The following is a 15,629-nucleotide window of genomic DNA, read 5'->3' as shown; positions in this document are numbered from 1 at the left end:
ATGCCAAAAAAACCCATGTGGCAAACAGCTTCACATTGGGGAAAAAAATTCCTTCCCAGCTCCACATACGGCAATCAGACTAGCTCCCTGGATCAACGCAATATCAAGGAAACTAGTGTATATAACCTGTAATATTATACTTTTCAAGAAAGGCATCCAGGCCCTTCTTAAATTTTAGTAGGGAATCACTCATTGCATCATCATATGGCAGAGAGTTCCATAGTCTCACTGCTCTTACAGTAAAGAATTTGCGTCTGTGATTATACTTTTTTTTAACTCAAATAGATTTTTATTAAGAACATCACAGTATTCATACAACAGTGGTACATAAGTTCCAGAGACCTATATACTCTATGTAACATATAAAGCTGAGAGAGTCTATACGGGTCACACAGTGACAGTTTTGGTATCCACTCCAGAATCGACTCCCACGTTTCATCGTCCAAGTGACCCAGCTCTCTTTCCAACTTATCCCTCGTATTGATTAGATATCCAAGTAAATGAGTATGTATTAGTAGCGTTGAGCGACTTTTGGTTTTTTAGGGTCGAGTTTCGTTTCATGAAACCCGACTTTTCCAAAAGTCGGGTAGAGCAAAATCGTCCGACTATAGGGAAAAGTCGGGGTGGTCCCGAAACACGAAACCCAATGTAAGTCAATGGAGAATTAAAGTCGGCAGTGAGAGGAGGACAGGAAACACACCAATAGTGCCCATTTGAATGCCAAAAGCATAAATTCTTGTTACTGAAGCTTGTCAACCTTAATTAACTTCATAATACTAGTTACGCACTGAAAAATAGGGGTTATTTGGCTACAGTTGTGGGGTGGGAGGGCTGGCTCCAGGTTTTCGTGGGCCCAGGGCCAAAGAGCGCCCCTTTAACACATACCACAACTCATGATGCTCCGATACGGCAGAGAAATAGCAGTATAGTACAATGAAAAATACTTCACTTCTTACATCTCATGACTGATATCCATTTTAAATTCTCCAATACCTCCAAAAACGGACAGTATATAACTCCATACAGTATGATGGCCATCGCTTAGTGCGCTATACAGAGTAATGAGGCCCATATATTTCTCCATACGGAATCATTATTCCCATATAATGTTTCAAACCGTATATGATGAGCTCCACATAATGCTACAGTATATGTTGGTCCCAATGGATGAAGCTCCACTGTCTTATGGGCCCAAATAATGTTCCATATATAATGGGCCCCATTTCTACTGCTCTAGTGTATAACGGGCCCTGTAAATGCTGCTCCAGTGTCTGATGTCCACCTTTGGAATGCTCCAGTGTATGGTGGGCCCCATATATCATTCACCAGAGTATAGTGCTCCCCAAAAATTGTTGTCCCAACATTGAAAACAATTACATAAGTCTCCTTGCTAGGGAATCCCTGCACTACTCTGAACTCCTTGTCGTCCCCATCTTCCATCTCACTGCACTTGCCTGTTTAGGCCCTCCCACCGGCAGAGACACTTTTGCGTACTATGCGGTGCCCTGTGCCAGTGCCATCGCCCATGAGTATGCCCCCCCACCTGCTCAAGGAACCTGCACTTTCATCTGCACCTTCCTCTTTGTCACCGTGTAAGGTGGTATAGTATGTGGGAAGGGGAACCTGAGTTTCCTATGGGTCAGATTCTGGCTGTGTAGAGTGCAAGGGGAATGTAGTGGTCTGGCTCAATGTACCAGCAGCATCATCCAGCAGTGGCTGGGCCTCAGTGCACTTGTGGCATCCCCAAGAGTACGGTCGCCACTGTGGCATTGCCTTCCTCCTAGGGAGTGTGTTGTCAAGCTTGGGAGCAACGAAGGATCTCTCTAGCAGTGAAACCAACACACAACACATTTCCCACTCCAGGCCAGCAGGGAGACCTCTGAACCTGACTGCTGAGGAGTTGCTCTCTGTGGTCGGGAGGAGGTAAGTTAGGGCACTCTGTGCAGGGAAGGGGAAGTGTGTTGAGGATGCGCAGAGTTAAGGCTCACTCCTAGCTGGAGCGCATGGTCCGGATTCCGGTCTCCGAGTTTGTAGGGACACTGACGTTCCTGCAGCAGAAACCGGGGGAAGTAGCAGCTATAAATGCTCTGTACCCAACTAAGGCTCGGAGGCCCCAGCATCGACGTGTGTGAGGCAGAAGGAAAAGGCTACAGCTGTCTGCCATACAAGTAAAGTCTGAGGAACATCTGTTAGACAGGAGGCATTTCAGTGAACCACGGTCCTGTGAGTGCTTCCCCCACAAGCGTTAGAAAGGAGACGTTCAGGAAGGTACATGTTGGCGGAGTGTTGGAAGGGAGCTTTCCATTCTGGTCCCGGAGGTTGGCAGAGGTCCTGACCCGGAGGACACAGCACGGAGGCAGGCATCTGTGTAACCTGCAGACTGTGAGTAAAGCTTTGGAACTGCACGCTCTGGTGTCCTACAGTTATTCCAGCACCGCTACATCTGGGTACCAGCACCTACACCGCCTGTGCCTTTCCCCCATCACTACATCTACACTTCCCTGGGACTCCAGCTCCACCTGTGGGGAGCTTCACCATCTTTGCTGCACAACACCATCAGTCCCAGAGGATCTGCATGCAACGTCGGCCTAACATCTATGTTGCCGAACACCACAGGTGGCGTCAAACTATCTATATAAACTCATTACCATTATACCACGCCATTTACATGGGCGCCCAGGGCCACCGTCCGGGTCACCGCTGCTGTGACACATCCCACTGACACCGGCCCGGTACCGAGTACCCCACAGTACACCCCCCCATATGCCGACTGCTGATCGGGCGGCGTTATTCCCACGAACCTCCAAACAGCGTCCCTGAAGGCAAAGTTTTTGGTTTCCGGGGGCAGTATGATTGCAAAGCTGAACCTTAAAGGAATGTCCAAAAGGGCACCACCAGGAGTGGAGCCTGTGGCTTAATTGGACTGCACCTGGGAAACCACTACCATACAAGCTACAGAAAAGATGGACAGATTGCAAGCTTTGTCGATTCTGTGTGTGGTGTGGTATGTCCGTTTGTAGTTGTGCTAGCGATTTCTCAGCTTTATTCCGTTAACGACCGAGACTCCGGCATGGCCCCACGGTACGCGTCAAGCTTACTAGAGGGATACGCGAGGCTGTGGCACGTGGGATCAAGCAATAACAGGTCTAGCATTCCAGCACATGTCCGGGGCTGCATGCACGCTACACTGAAAGGACCAGCTTTTGTCGCTTACAGGTGCAGATAACCTGCTGAACTCCGTTAGTGATGGGGATCTGGGATTCAGATTATTCCCCGCGAACGATGATTTCCCAGTAAGTTCAGGTCAACCGCAATTCCGGAGTTAGGCCTAACCGTCATTCCTGAAAAAATTACGTGTCCAAACCACAGGTGCTGTAGCTTGCTTAACAGCTCGGCAGCCGTTCTCAGGCCCAGTATGGATTCAGCAACATTGTAGAAAGTTGATAAAGGGTACAGTTTCACCGGATAACACGTATATATGTAGCCTAGTTTACACATTAAAAATATATGTCTATAGATCAGGAGGCAGACTCAGATGTTCTCAGGCCCAGTATGGATTTGACCAGATTGTACAAAGTTGAGAAAGGGTACTTTATCACTGGATAGCAGGTATATATAGCATAGTTTAAACATGTAAAATCTCCATGTTCTCAGTATGGATTACACAGCAATCTAAAAAGTGGAAAAAAGGAAATGCATTTGAGGCGTACACAACTATATACTTTTGGTGTTATTTTTAAATCTTCATATATATTTCTGTCTCAGTAATACAGTCCAGCCTCTCCGCAATAGGAAATGAGATGCATACAATTAGTGACATATAGGCTATTGATTGCAGAAATCTAGGAATTATTATTCACGGGAAAAACTTCCGTTACAATTCTCATAGGCGATGCTGACCCTCAATTAATTTGTGTGTTGAGACAGTGAAAACATTTTTTTGTGAATAAAGTCTTGCTGTATCGCACTTCCGTTGATTCCATCACTGTTACTCATCTCAATCCAATTTTTATCACAGGGAGCGATGTAAACATGTTGCTCACTGGCTATCATGATCTGTCAAGTAACTTTGGAGTGCAAAAGACAGAAGCCACAGGCCGTAGGCGATTCTATTTGATTGGCATGAGAGGGCACATTTTGAAATATGCGCCGGAATGTCACACGTTTGTGAGTAGGAAAACTGTGAAAGCTGATGATAAACCACCACTGCATGTAATTGTGAGTCAACGTCCATAAGAAATGGAAGCCACTGATCATCTGGAGCTAGAGCCCGGCCAGCAGGACAGGGCATAGCTACATCTTAACCATCATCTTTCAGTTCAATCAATTTGTAGTGGCAGTCGCAGAGAAGGATTTGACAGCACAGACTACACAGCGGAGGAGCAGGGAGAGGTAAACATTGCAAATGCTGGGGCCCTGCCCAAGCAAGGGGGGCACACTCGTGGGCGTTAGTACTGGCACTGGGCCCCTCATAGTACGGCGGTGTGTCTGATGGCGGGTGTGCACCACCACTGTCAGAGACACTTGATTGCTCTATGAGGGACCCTATGCCAGTGCCCGTGCCCAAGAGTTGGTCTACCCACCTGTCCAGGGCAACGGCACTCGCACGGTTTTGTGCGCTAGGTGGTGACCCCGGCCATGGGGGGGGCCGCCCACTTAGGGAGGTTTACAAAGTGGCATATGTAGATGTGGGTCATTCAGCTGCTGCAAAAGGCGAAATAGGTCAAGTTCGCGTAATAGGAGGAGGACCAAAGCAAGCCATTTTTCTGGCAACCTATGTGTCATCAAGGGAAGGTGGGACAAAATCCTTGGAAACCCATGCATGGTTCATTTTAATGAAGGTTAGATCATCCACATTTTGGGTTGACAGACGGGTCCTTTTTTCTGTCAGGATTGATCCAGCTGCACTGAAGACTCTTTCCGATAGCACACTTGCAGCTGGGCAAGCGAGCTCCTGTAAGGCATATTGTGCCAATTCAGGCCAGGTGTCCAGTTTAGCGACCCAATAGTCAAAGGGGAATGACCTGTGCGGGAGAACATCGATATGGGAGGAAAAGTAGTTGTTAACCATAGTTGACAACTGCTGCCTCCTGTCACTTTCCAACGATGCAGTATTACCAGTTGTGTGAGCGGTCTGTGAAAAATCAGTCCACAACATTGTCATGAAACCCCTGTCTCCAATGCCACTTCTGCTGTGTACACCACGAACACCTCTGCCAAGCTGCCCCCGGCCCATACGGCTCGTGTGAGAACCATCACCACTGCTGTGTGCTGGGAATGCCTCAACCAACCGGTTAACCAGAGTTGCTTGTTTAGTAGCCAATATTAGGTCAAGGTTCTCCTGTGGCATGATGTTTTGTAATTTGCCTTTATAGCGTGGATCCAGGATGCTGGCCAACCAGTAGTCGTCATCGTTCATCATTTTGGCAATGCGTGGGTCCCTTTTTAGGATCTGCAAGGCATAATCTGACATGTGGGCCAATGTTCCCGGTGTCAATGATGCACTGCGAGTGCTGGGTGGAGGAGCACTTTCTGGCAAATCCACATCCCTCCAGTCACGCACAAACCCTGTACCAGACCTTGCCACGCCAACATTTTCACTTGCCCCATGAGATGCATCCTCCTCCCCTAAGTAATCATCCCCATCATCATCCTCCTCCTCCTCTTCTTCCTCCACCTCGTCCAGGAGAGGTCCCTGAGCAGACAATGGCTGAATGTCATCAAGGATTCCCTCCACCTCTTCCTCCTCGTCAACATTGGCTGCAGACGCCTGCTCCTTAAGGTGCGTCAAAGTTTGCATGAGCAGACGCATAAGTGGGATGCTCATGCTTAGGATGGCGTCGTCTGCGCTTACCAGCCGTGTGCATTCCTCAAAACACTGAAGGACTTTACAGAGGTCTTTCAGCTTTGACCACTGCACACCTGTCAACTCCATGTCTGCTCTCAAAGTGCCTGGCCTTGTATCCTCCCACAAATGCATTATGGCCTGCCTCTGCTCGCACAGCCGCTCACCCATGTGCAGGGTGGAGTTCCACCTTGTTGCAATGTCGATAATGATGCGGTGGTTGGGAAGGTGGAGCAATCGCTGCAGCTTCTGCATACGAATGGAGTGTACAGGCGACCGGCGGATGTGCGCGCACAGTCTTCGCACCTTCTGGAGCAGGGCTGTTAACTCCGGATAATTATTGAGGAAGCACTGCACCACCAGGTTCAAGGTGTGAGCCAAGCAAGGTATGTGGCTAAGTTTTGAAAGGGCTATGGCTGCCACAAAATTACGGCCGTTATCACTAACTACCTTGCCTGCCTCAAGATGTACACTGACCAGCCATGACTCAGTTTGTCGCTTCAATTACTCGGCCAGCACCTCGGCGGTGTGTCTGTCGCCCAAACACATCATCTGCAACACAGCCTGCTGACGCTTTCCACTAGCTGCTCGATAGGGGGACACCTCGTGTGCAACAGTGGCAGCTGCAGATGGAGTGCTCGTACGACTGCACTCTGTGGACGAGCTTTTGCTTCTGGAGGAGGAGGAGGGTCGAACGCCTACAGCCAACTGTTTCCTATACCGTGGGCTAGGCAGCACTGTCCCACCACCGCTGTCCCCTGTGGACCCTGCATCCACCACATTAACCCAGTGTGCAGTGATGGACACGTAACGGCTCTGGCCATGCCGACTGGACCATGCATCAGTTGTGAGGTGCACCTTTCCACTCACTGACTATTTGAGTGCATGGACAATGCGGTCTTTCACATGATGGTGGAGGGCTGGGATGGCTTTGCGAGAGAAGAAGTGGCGACTGGGTAGGTCATAGCGTGGTACTGCATAGGCCATGAGTTCGCGGAAAGCTGCGCTTTCCACCAACCGATAGGGCATCATCTCTAACGAGATTAGTTTGGCAATGTGGGCGTTCAAACCCAGTGTACGCGGATGAGAGACTGAGTACTTTCTTGTCCTACTCATAGTGTCTGGGAGGGTGAGCTGGACTTGAGAGCTGCATATGGTGGAAGTAGCGGTGGACAGGGCGGACTGAGAGAGGGTTGATGATGGTGATGGAGTTGGTGTTCTTTCTGATGGCCTAGATTCAGTCTTTCGTTGATATAACAGTGGGATTCCCTGACTGCTGTGGCCTTGCAACGACACCTTAACATTTGCTGCTGTGCTAACCGGTGGGCTTACAGTGGGGGAAACAATGTAGCGTTGCTGACTACCTTCTTTGTGATCAGTTGCGCATGTGGTTCTTGAGGTTTGGTTTTGTGTCCACGCTTGCAAGTGCATGCTGGTTAAATGTCTAAGCATGCAACTGGTATTCAAATTTTTCAGATTTTTCCCTCGGCTAAAGGTCTTTGCGCACTTCTTACAGATAACCTTGGCCTGATCATGAGGATTTTGTTCAAAAAAGTGCCACACTGCACTCTTCCTACTTTGGCAGACATTTTGCGGCCTAGCACGCTGTGATATTTTGACCCTCTGGACAAGCTGTCCAGCAACTCTTTTGATTTTTGGAACCTGTCTTTGGAGTGCTCCGGGCTTGCCAGATAACAGCTGTTGCGATGTCGATGTCTGCTGTGGATGCTCCTCCTCCTCATCTGAGCTATTGGAAGCAGCACCCTCTTCCCCCAATGGATGCCAATCTGGGTCAACAACTGGGTCATCCATCACCTCCTCTTCAATGTCATGTGCACCTTCCTCTGTGTCACCGTGTATGGTGGTATAGTGTGCGGGAAGGGGCACCTGAGTCTCATCAGGGTCAGAATCTGGCTCTGTACACTGCGAGGACAATGTAGTGCTCTGAGTGAATGTACCAGCAGTATCATCTATCAGTGGCTGTGCATCAGTGCACTCCATGTCAGATTCATCTTGGCCTGGGTAATTCACCATTTCACTTGATAATCCAGGCATGGTATGGGAAAACAGCTCCATGGAGTAATCAGTAGTATGGCCTGCGTCATCCTTCAATCTTGGTTGGGGTGAAGGACACAAGGAAAGGTGTGGTTCATGAACATGAGCCTCCAATGACGACTCAGTGCTTTTATTTTTTACAACTTCAGAAGAGGAGGCGATAGAGCTGGAGGCTGAGTCAGCAATGTAAGACAAAATTTTTTCCTGAAGCTTTGGCTTTAAAAGCGGTTTGCCAACTCCTAGAAAACGAAGCCTTCGAGGCCTTGTGGAGCCAGACGATGACGCAGGCTCAACACCTCCTGAATTCGGTCCTATTTTGCTTTTGCCACTACCATCAGATCCACCACCAACACCATCATTACCAGCTGCCAACCCCCGCCCAATTCCACGGCCTCTTCCACCAGCCTTCCTCATTTTTGGTAGAAATGTAGACAAAATCCAACAAACTATATAGTAATGTAAAACAAGGTACAAGGTGTCTATAGGACAGGGGAGATTTTGAATTTCTGCACACACTTGTGGACACTGGACACTTTTGGATTGTGTGAGGCCCACTGAATATCACAGCGCTATGTCACAGGCTCGATGTCGCAGGTGTGAAAAATGTCACTAGAGGATAACGGAGATTTTGAATTTCTGCACACACTTGTGGACACTGGACACTTTTGGATTGTGTGAGGCCCACTGAATATCACAGCGCTATGTCACAGGCTCAATGTCGCAGGTGTGAAAAATGTCACTAGAGGATAACGGAGATTTTGAATTTCTGCACACACTTGTGGACACTGGACACTTTTGGATTGTGTGAGGCCCACTGAATATCACAGCGCTATGTCACAGGCAGAAATTGGCTAGTGTATGACAAACTACAAGGTGTATATAGAATTGGGCAGAATAGGAATCTCCCTAGAGTGTAGGTCTGTAAGAACGGAACAAGTCCTCGACTTATCCTTACAGAGCGACACACAGATAGCTTCACTGTGGCCGTGATAACAGCCGTTACACGGTACTGAGAGAGGAGCGTGCACGTACACGGCTGTCCGGTGTACGTAAAATTGTCGAGCTCCGTGTTTTTTAAGTATACGGACTGACACACGCTGTCTCTCTATAGTTTTGAATGTGATCAAACAGCAAATATATTTAACTGTTTGAAAGCTAGACAAAACTAGAAGGTGCAGGTCTGTAAGAACGGAACATGTCCTCGACTTATCCTTACAGAGTGACACACAGATAGCTTCATTGTGGCTGTGATAACAGCCGTTACACGGTACTGTGTGAGGAGTGTGCACCGCTGTATGGTGTGAAAAAATGCACGCTCAGTACCTCAGCAGGACAAAAAAAAAAAATTGGGATTGCTTTTAAAAAAGCAGTTTGCAGAGCAGTGGGTAAACAGCAATGCAGCCGTCAGGAAGCCTTAGAAGGCAGCCTAACAACCAACACCGCTGATCCAGCAAAATATAGCCTCCACTTGCACTGCACACACAGTGACTGGTGTGTTGTACAGGCAAAATCGCTAGCAGCAGAAGCAGTTTTTGGTGTCTTCTTCCCTGCCTAACGCTCTCCCTACAAAATCAGCAGCAGCAGCAGCTCTCCCTATTCTGAGATCAGCATGAGTAACATGGCGGTCGGCGTGCACGCCGTTTTATACCCCCTGTGATGCCCACCAAAGCAAGCCAATCACTTGCATGCCCTTCTGAAAGATGGTGGTGACCCCTGCCTATGTCATCACGTTGCCCATGAAACCCGACTTTGCCAAAAGTCGGCGACTTTTGAAATTTTTTGACCCGTTTCGCTCAACTCTAGTCTGTGGCATCGGTGCAGAAGGATGGAGATCAGCGGTGGGGACCGGGAATATCCTGATAATCTCTGCGTGTTTACCCCGGTCAGGCCTACAGCGTGTACCGTCGTAAGGCAGCGATACAATGTGGGACGTCTCCCCAGTATCGGAGGTGAGAGAGACCACAGTCATGTGCTGCTCGCAGCCTGGATGCGTGTGTGTCGTCCGTTGGCATAGCGGCCTTGTCTCCTGGGGTCGCGCTGTGAAGAGTGAGTCAACCTTCTCCTACTGCGCTCGCTGTCTTCCCGCCAAAGAGGCTGTTTTGGCACTCTCCATCCCTTTTATAATGGGCCCGCCCCCTGTAGTGAAGTGCAAATGTCTGTCCCTGTCAGAAAGTCCTACCCCCGACAACAATGGTGACAGCCCCAATAGTTCTTATATATAGTCTGCCCCAACTTCAACAATGCACCAGTCGACCTCTGTATTTCTAGGCTCATGAGGACCATGTAGCCCTAGCACTGCATGATAACTAAGTGGAATAGAACCATCCCATATATGCATCCATGCTACCTGGTTTGAGTACACAGGCCATGATAAGCCCAAGAGAAAAGATTGCCACAGTGAATAATACACCCTATGATAATAGGCAATACCAAGGCAAACAAAAACCAAACAACGTCCACACTACAATGGGAGGTTAAACACTGCAATAAGGAACAGACAAGTGGGCACCCAAAATTTAATGATTGCGAAAAGGAGATGAATCCAGTGAGCCAAGTTTGAAGTACATAAAAAATATTTTTCTTTATTTCAAACGTAGATTAAAAATATTATCCATAGCAGCATATTATATAGGCAGAGATAGGAAAAATTACTGCTGTAAAGCGCACGGCAAGACGCGTTTCGGCTAAACCTTTATCATTGCCATTTATCCGTTGCTGAGAGCCTATACAGCATAGCAGCTTATCTTTTGAACCAACCGGGTAAGCTGGCATTTCTTCTTTTTTAAAATTTAATGATAGCATGATTGCTGCCTCCTAGGGTCCCAGTCACCCTTTCCTCCTCATCCTTCTTAGATACCACAACTTAGCAGCAAAAGTACAGAATTGAAATGAATAATGGTCCCCTGCTGCAAACTTTTTTTCAGTTGGAGTAGAAATTTGGACTAAATAAAATATGAGATCTTGGGGTGATCAATAGTAAACTAAACTGGACATCTTGAAATTGATGATACATTGGTCTATAAAACTGGAACAGGTCAGTGGGCTTGCAGCCATAGAAAATAATCTAGTCTTTCTTATCGCCAAATATTAGGAGTAACTGATAGAGGCTTTACCAGCATTTCCTTTGCATAAGCCATCACCTATCCTCATGCTCCCTAACATTGTGTACAGAACCGACCCTATAGCTGAAGATTAGCTAAATTGGCCACGTGACGTCCCCCACCAGTCTCTGATTCCTCTTGTGGTCTGGGATATCACAGCCCTAAGCAGGCAGTGGTGAGGAGAAATGGCAGAGGCCTAGTAGTTATCTGCTTTTTTTATTTGCACCCTTGGTCCATTTGTAAAATAAAATATACGGTAGTAGTGGAAAACCACTTTAGCTAGCAGTAAATTTCTTGCGACAATGTATATTCGTTATACTTCTGGAAATCACATTACATGTTGTAAAATACATCCTACAAATAAGTTTACAGAGTGGTATGTTTGATGTGTTCAGCAACTTGGCAACAATCACTCTCCAGGAGGTCTGTCTGTAATAAGTTATTAATCTAAACCCTCTGTGTCTATCTACTGGCAAATATACGCTTACCTGATAAACTGGCTCAACAATATTATTTGTAAATCAAATTTCAAAAGGATTAAAATTAGTTTGTTGGATCCCACTGATATTTATTCTACCTTTGCTCCACATGGCTTATAAATAGTGCTAAAGTATGGGAATATAAAGCAAACATGTCTCATGGGAATGACTGCAAACATAAATGTGGTTTCGTAAGCGGTAGTTTTTACAGTGTTAAAGCTCATGGTTTTCTGCAAGTTCCATCAGATGAATAGAACAGTTGCAGATATGTCTGTTATACAATCTGCAGTATATATGGGTCGCCCTCCCAGGGCTGTGGAGTACTCGGTACCGGGCCCGATTAGCTTCAATGGGAGATGTCACGGCAGCTGGGACCCAGCCCGTGGCCCTGGGCGCCCATTGTAAAATGAGTTGTTGCAGTGTGCTTATGGTGATGAAAGTTTATAAGTGATTCGTGACGCCACCTGTGGTGTTCGGCAAGGGAGGTGTTAAGCCGACGCTGCAGACAGATCCTCTGGGACAGATGGTGTGGTGCAGCAGTGATGTTATAGCCCTCCACAGGTAGGGCTGTAGTGACAGGGCAGTGTAGGTGAAGTGACACTTAGGCCTCTTTCACACATCAGGTTTTCGCCGTCAGGCGCAATCCGGCGCTTTTGACAGAAACCGGATCCGGCGAAATGCAATGCCGGATCCGGTTTCCCCCCCATTGACTTGCATTTGCGCCGGATCGCGCCGGATGGCCATGCGTTTCATCCGGTTTTCGCCGGATCCGGCAATGTGTCGCAATGTGTCGCGATCCGGCGTCTGGAAAAAACGTCTACTGTAACGTTTTTTGTCTCCGGCGAAAAAGCCGGACACGCCGGATCCGGCGCGTCCGGCTTTTTCACACAATGAAAGCCTATGAGCGCCGCAATGCGCCGGATCCGGCGAAAGCCGGATCCGGCGGCCGGATCCGGTTTTTTGGTCTGAGCATGCTCAGTAGCTCTGCCCACAAGACATATATAAAAGCAAGACAGTGGGACCCACAGCCACACCCAACATGCCACCCAAGAAAGCAACCAAGCGAAGCAGGAGAAGGCAGGAGACCACTGCAGCACCATCAGCACCACCACCACCCCAAATGGAGTAGCAAATAGAACATGCTGAGGAGGGGAGGCCAGCAGCAGATGAGAGACGGTAATTATCAAATCCCCCATTCCTCCAAACTAGGGCCATGGAATATCAAGATATTCATTGGCCCTTTGTTTCTCTTTATTCAACAGCCGCCAAAGAGATGCAGCAGCAGCAGCAGAAATGGCATCACTGGCAGCAGCAATACCCACAGCCATGAAGTCTGGCCATCAACAGGACAGCACATCTTCTTCTGGGAGCCCTCCCTCGCATCGTCAGCGTTTGACGGTAAGTTTTTATTTCCAAAATCCATCATCTCTGTAATATATGTCTATTCATTGCCTTTTATTTCAAAACAGGAATCACAAGATGAAGAGGAGCTCCCAGAAGAAGAAGGAAGGGGTGGACAGACACCTGGAGTGGGCTCACAATTGGTAAGTTTTTTGCATCAAACGCAGAAACACAACATCACACTACACACAACACATAGAAAACAATGTTCTGCAGACCACACACAGCAAACAAATGCCTACATCCAAAGACATAACATTTTTTGTTTTCTTCTCTAGTCTTCCCAATCTGGTGCTCGGCCAAGAGGTCCTCGCAGTGCCTCCCAGGGTCGTCGGCGACAGCAACGCGGCGGTCACCAGCGTGTAAGTATAAATATTTTTGCTTTTTTTTTTGCACTTTTTATTTCATTTCTTTTGTGGAGGCTAATTATGTTATTTTTGTCTTTTTCTTTAACAGCCTTCACAGCGTGCTCCCGACTCTGACGGTGAGGATGGAGGACTCGATGTGGACCACCTCATCGATCTCGTCAGAGAAAGGGAGCCGCTCTGGAATATGGCTGACCGCCGCCACGCTGACCTTATCGTTACCCGACGACTCTGGGAGGAAATCTGTTCTCTCCTTGTGGGCCGCTGGGAGGACCTCGAAGCTCGGGCCCAGATTAAAGAGCGTAAGTATATACAGTAACGGTTGCTTGATGTAAACCAGTGTTTCCCGAACTCCAGTCCTCATGGTCCCCACGGATCATGTGTTCAGGATTTCTATTTACTATGGAAATCCTGAAAACATGACCCCTGGGGACCATGAGGACTGGAGTTTGTGAAACACTGATGTTGTATACTAACCACTCCTTTCTCGTTTCAGGGAACAGAATTGTGAATCGGTGGCGGTCTGTGAGGGATCGTTTCAAGAAGGAGTTCAATAAAGAGATGCGGGCCCCGAGTGGATCTGGAGGACGCAGGAGCAAGTACAAGTATGCAGAAGCCCTGTCGTTCCTCCGGGAAACAATGCTCACCAGAAGGAAATATTACACACCACATGTGAAAAAAATGTTAGATGTAACTTTTTTTTTTCAGCCAGGGCCATACCATGTCAGTATTTTAATTGTTTTTTTTTCTCTTTATTCCACAGCACGGTGAGCAGCACTCGGGAGCCTGCACGATTGGACCCTTCTGAGGCGATCCCTGAGGAGACCGGCACCGAGGGACACTTCGACCGCCCCGGTACATCTGCACCTTCCCAGCCTTCCCACACATTCGACCCATCTGTCCCATCCACCAGCACAGGAGCATCGTGGCCGCCTACATTACATGAAGCTGCTGGTGAGGAGATCGATTTCCCTTTACCCCACCCTTCTGCCCCTGCCACCTCTAGTACACCTGCGGGTACTGGGCGGCAGCGGCAGAGGGGTCAGGAAAAGAGTTATGCGCAAGAGTTCTTGCATCTGAATGCATCTTTCCAGAACTGTCTCAAAGTCTTGTCAGAGCAAATCTCCGCAGGCTTTCAGCAGATCAACTCCAGCATTCTGGAGGTGAAGACACTTCTGCAAACCATGCATTCAGAAGCAAGATCTTCGCCAAACCACACCTTTTTCAGGTCTGTTGTGGAGCGCATGGCAACACTATCTCCTACCCAGCAGATGCATGTAATGCATTCGTGCCACGGTGCTCTACAGCAGGTTACCTCCCAACCTCCACCTCCCACCACTGTAGTTCCTCCACCTGCACCCCCTCCAGCCACTTTCCATCCTCCCCCTCCTATTACATCTGCACCCCCTCCAGCCACTTTCCATCCTCCCCCTCCTATTACATCTGCACCCCCTCCAGCCACTTTCCATCCTCCCCCTCCTATTACATACCAGCAACCTCACCAGTACCAGACATCTCCCCACTTCCAGCAACCTGCCCCGTACCAAACTCCTTCCCCGTACCAAACTCCTTCCCCATACAACTTTCCATCAACATCATCTGCTCCTACAGTCCCTGCCCAACCCTCCACTCCACCGCCCACCACCTCTTCTGCCTCCCACATGTCCACCCATTCTGTAGCTTTTTCCACACCTTCACCTCTAACTGTTCCTTCCCCACCACGATCCCAGTCCTCTCTCCACACACCCAGTGTTGAAGTGTCCCGCAGCCCCTCCAGCAGTATTTCCACCCCACAGTACACAGAGTTGTAATGTTTTTTTTTTGTAATAAAAATGCCCATTGGGTTTAAAACCTTTATTAAAAAAGTTTTTTGCACTTTAAAAACATAAAAAAAAAAAAAATTTAAATAAAAGTTAAATTATCGTTTCACAATGGTTGTCTGTCATTTCTTTCTGCGGCGAACTATGTTTTAAAAAAAGGTTAAATACAGGGTATTTCAAAGGTAAAAAGGTATTCAAAACCAGGTATATAACTGTGGGTAAATTTTAGCTTTGTGCCACAGTTGTGTTCCTGGTTGTGTTTGAAGCAAAGTATTTCACCTAAAAAGTTGTGTTTATTGTTGGTGATTTCCTACCAATGTACACAACTTTTGTTAAAAGGTGAAATACTTTGCATAAAACACAACCAGGTACACACCTGTGGCCTAAAGGTAAAAATAGTAAGACCATGACAAGATAGCCAACTTTGGTTGGCAAAGGTATATACTGTTGGTCCAGAAGGTACACAAGTTTAGGGCACAAATCTTTCACACTCTGTCATCCTGCCAGTGTACTCTGCCTTGAGGTGACATAAAGTATAGTGGAAAATTGTCCCTGAAACCGTC

General features: G+C 47.8%; 1 long non-coding RNA gene across 1 annotated transcript; it reads left to right on the top strand.

Annotated features, from left to right (window-relative positions):
* The first annotated feature begins 12,817 nt into the window (after positions 1–12,817).
* On the top strand, positions 12,818–13,836 carry LOC141048186 (uncharacterized). The gene is made up of 3 exons (XR_012219978.1): positions 12,818–13,024; positions 13,160–13,243; positions 13,338–13,836. It is a non-coding gene; the product is annotated as an uncharacterized lncRNA (long non-coding RNA).
* The last annotated feature ends 1,793 nt before the right edge of the window (positions 13,837–15,629 follow it).

The sequence above is a fragment of the Dendrobates tinctorius genome, unplaced genomic scaffold, assembly GCF_039654945.1.
Source record: "Dendrobates tinctorius isolate UK_male_01 unplaced genomic scaffold, ASM3965494v1 ptg000011l, whole genome shotgun sequence".
NCBI classification, from domain to species: domain Eukaryota; kingdom Metazoa; phylum Chordata; class Amphibia; order Anura; family Dendrobatidae; genus Dendrobates; species Dendrobates tinctorius.
Note: the sequence above shows the minus strand (reverse complement) of the source record. Positions and strands in the feature narration are given on the sequence as shown.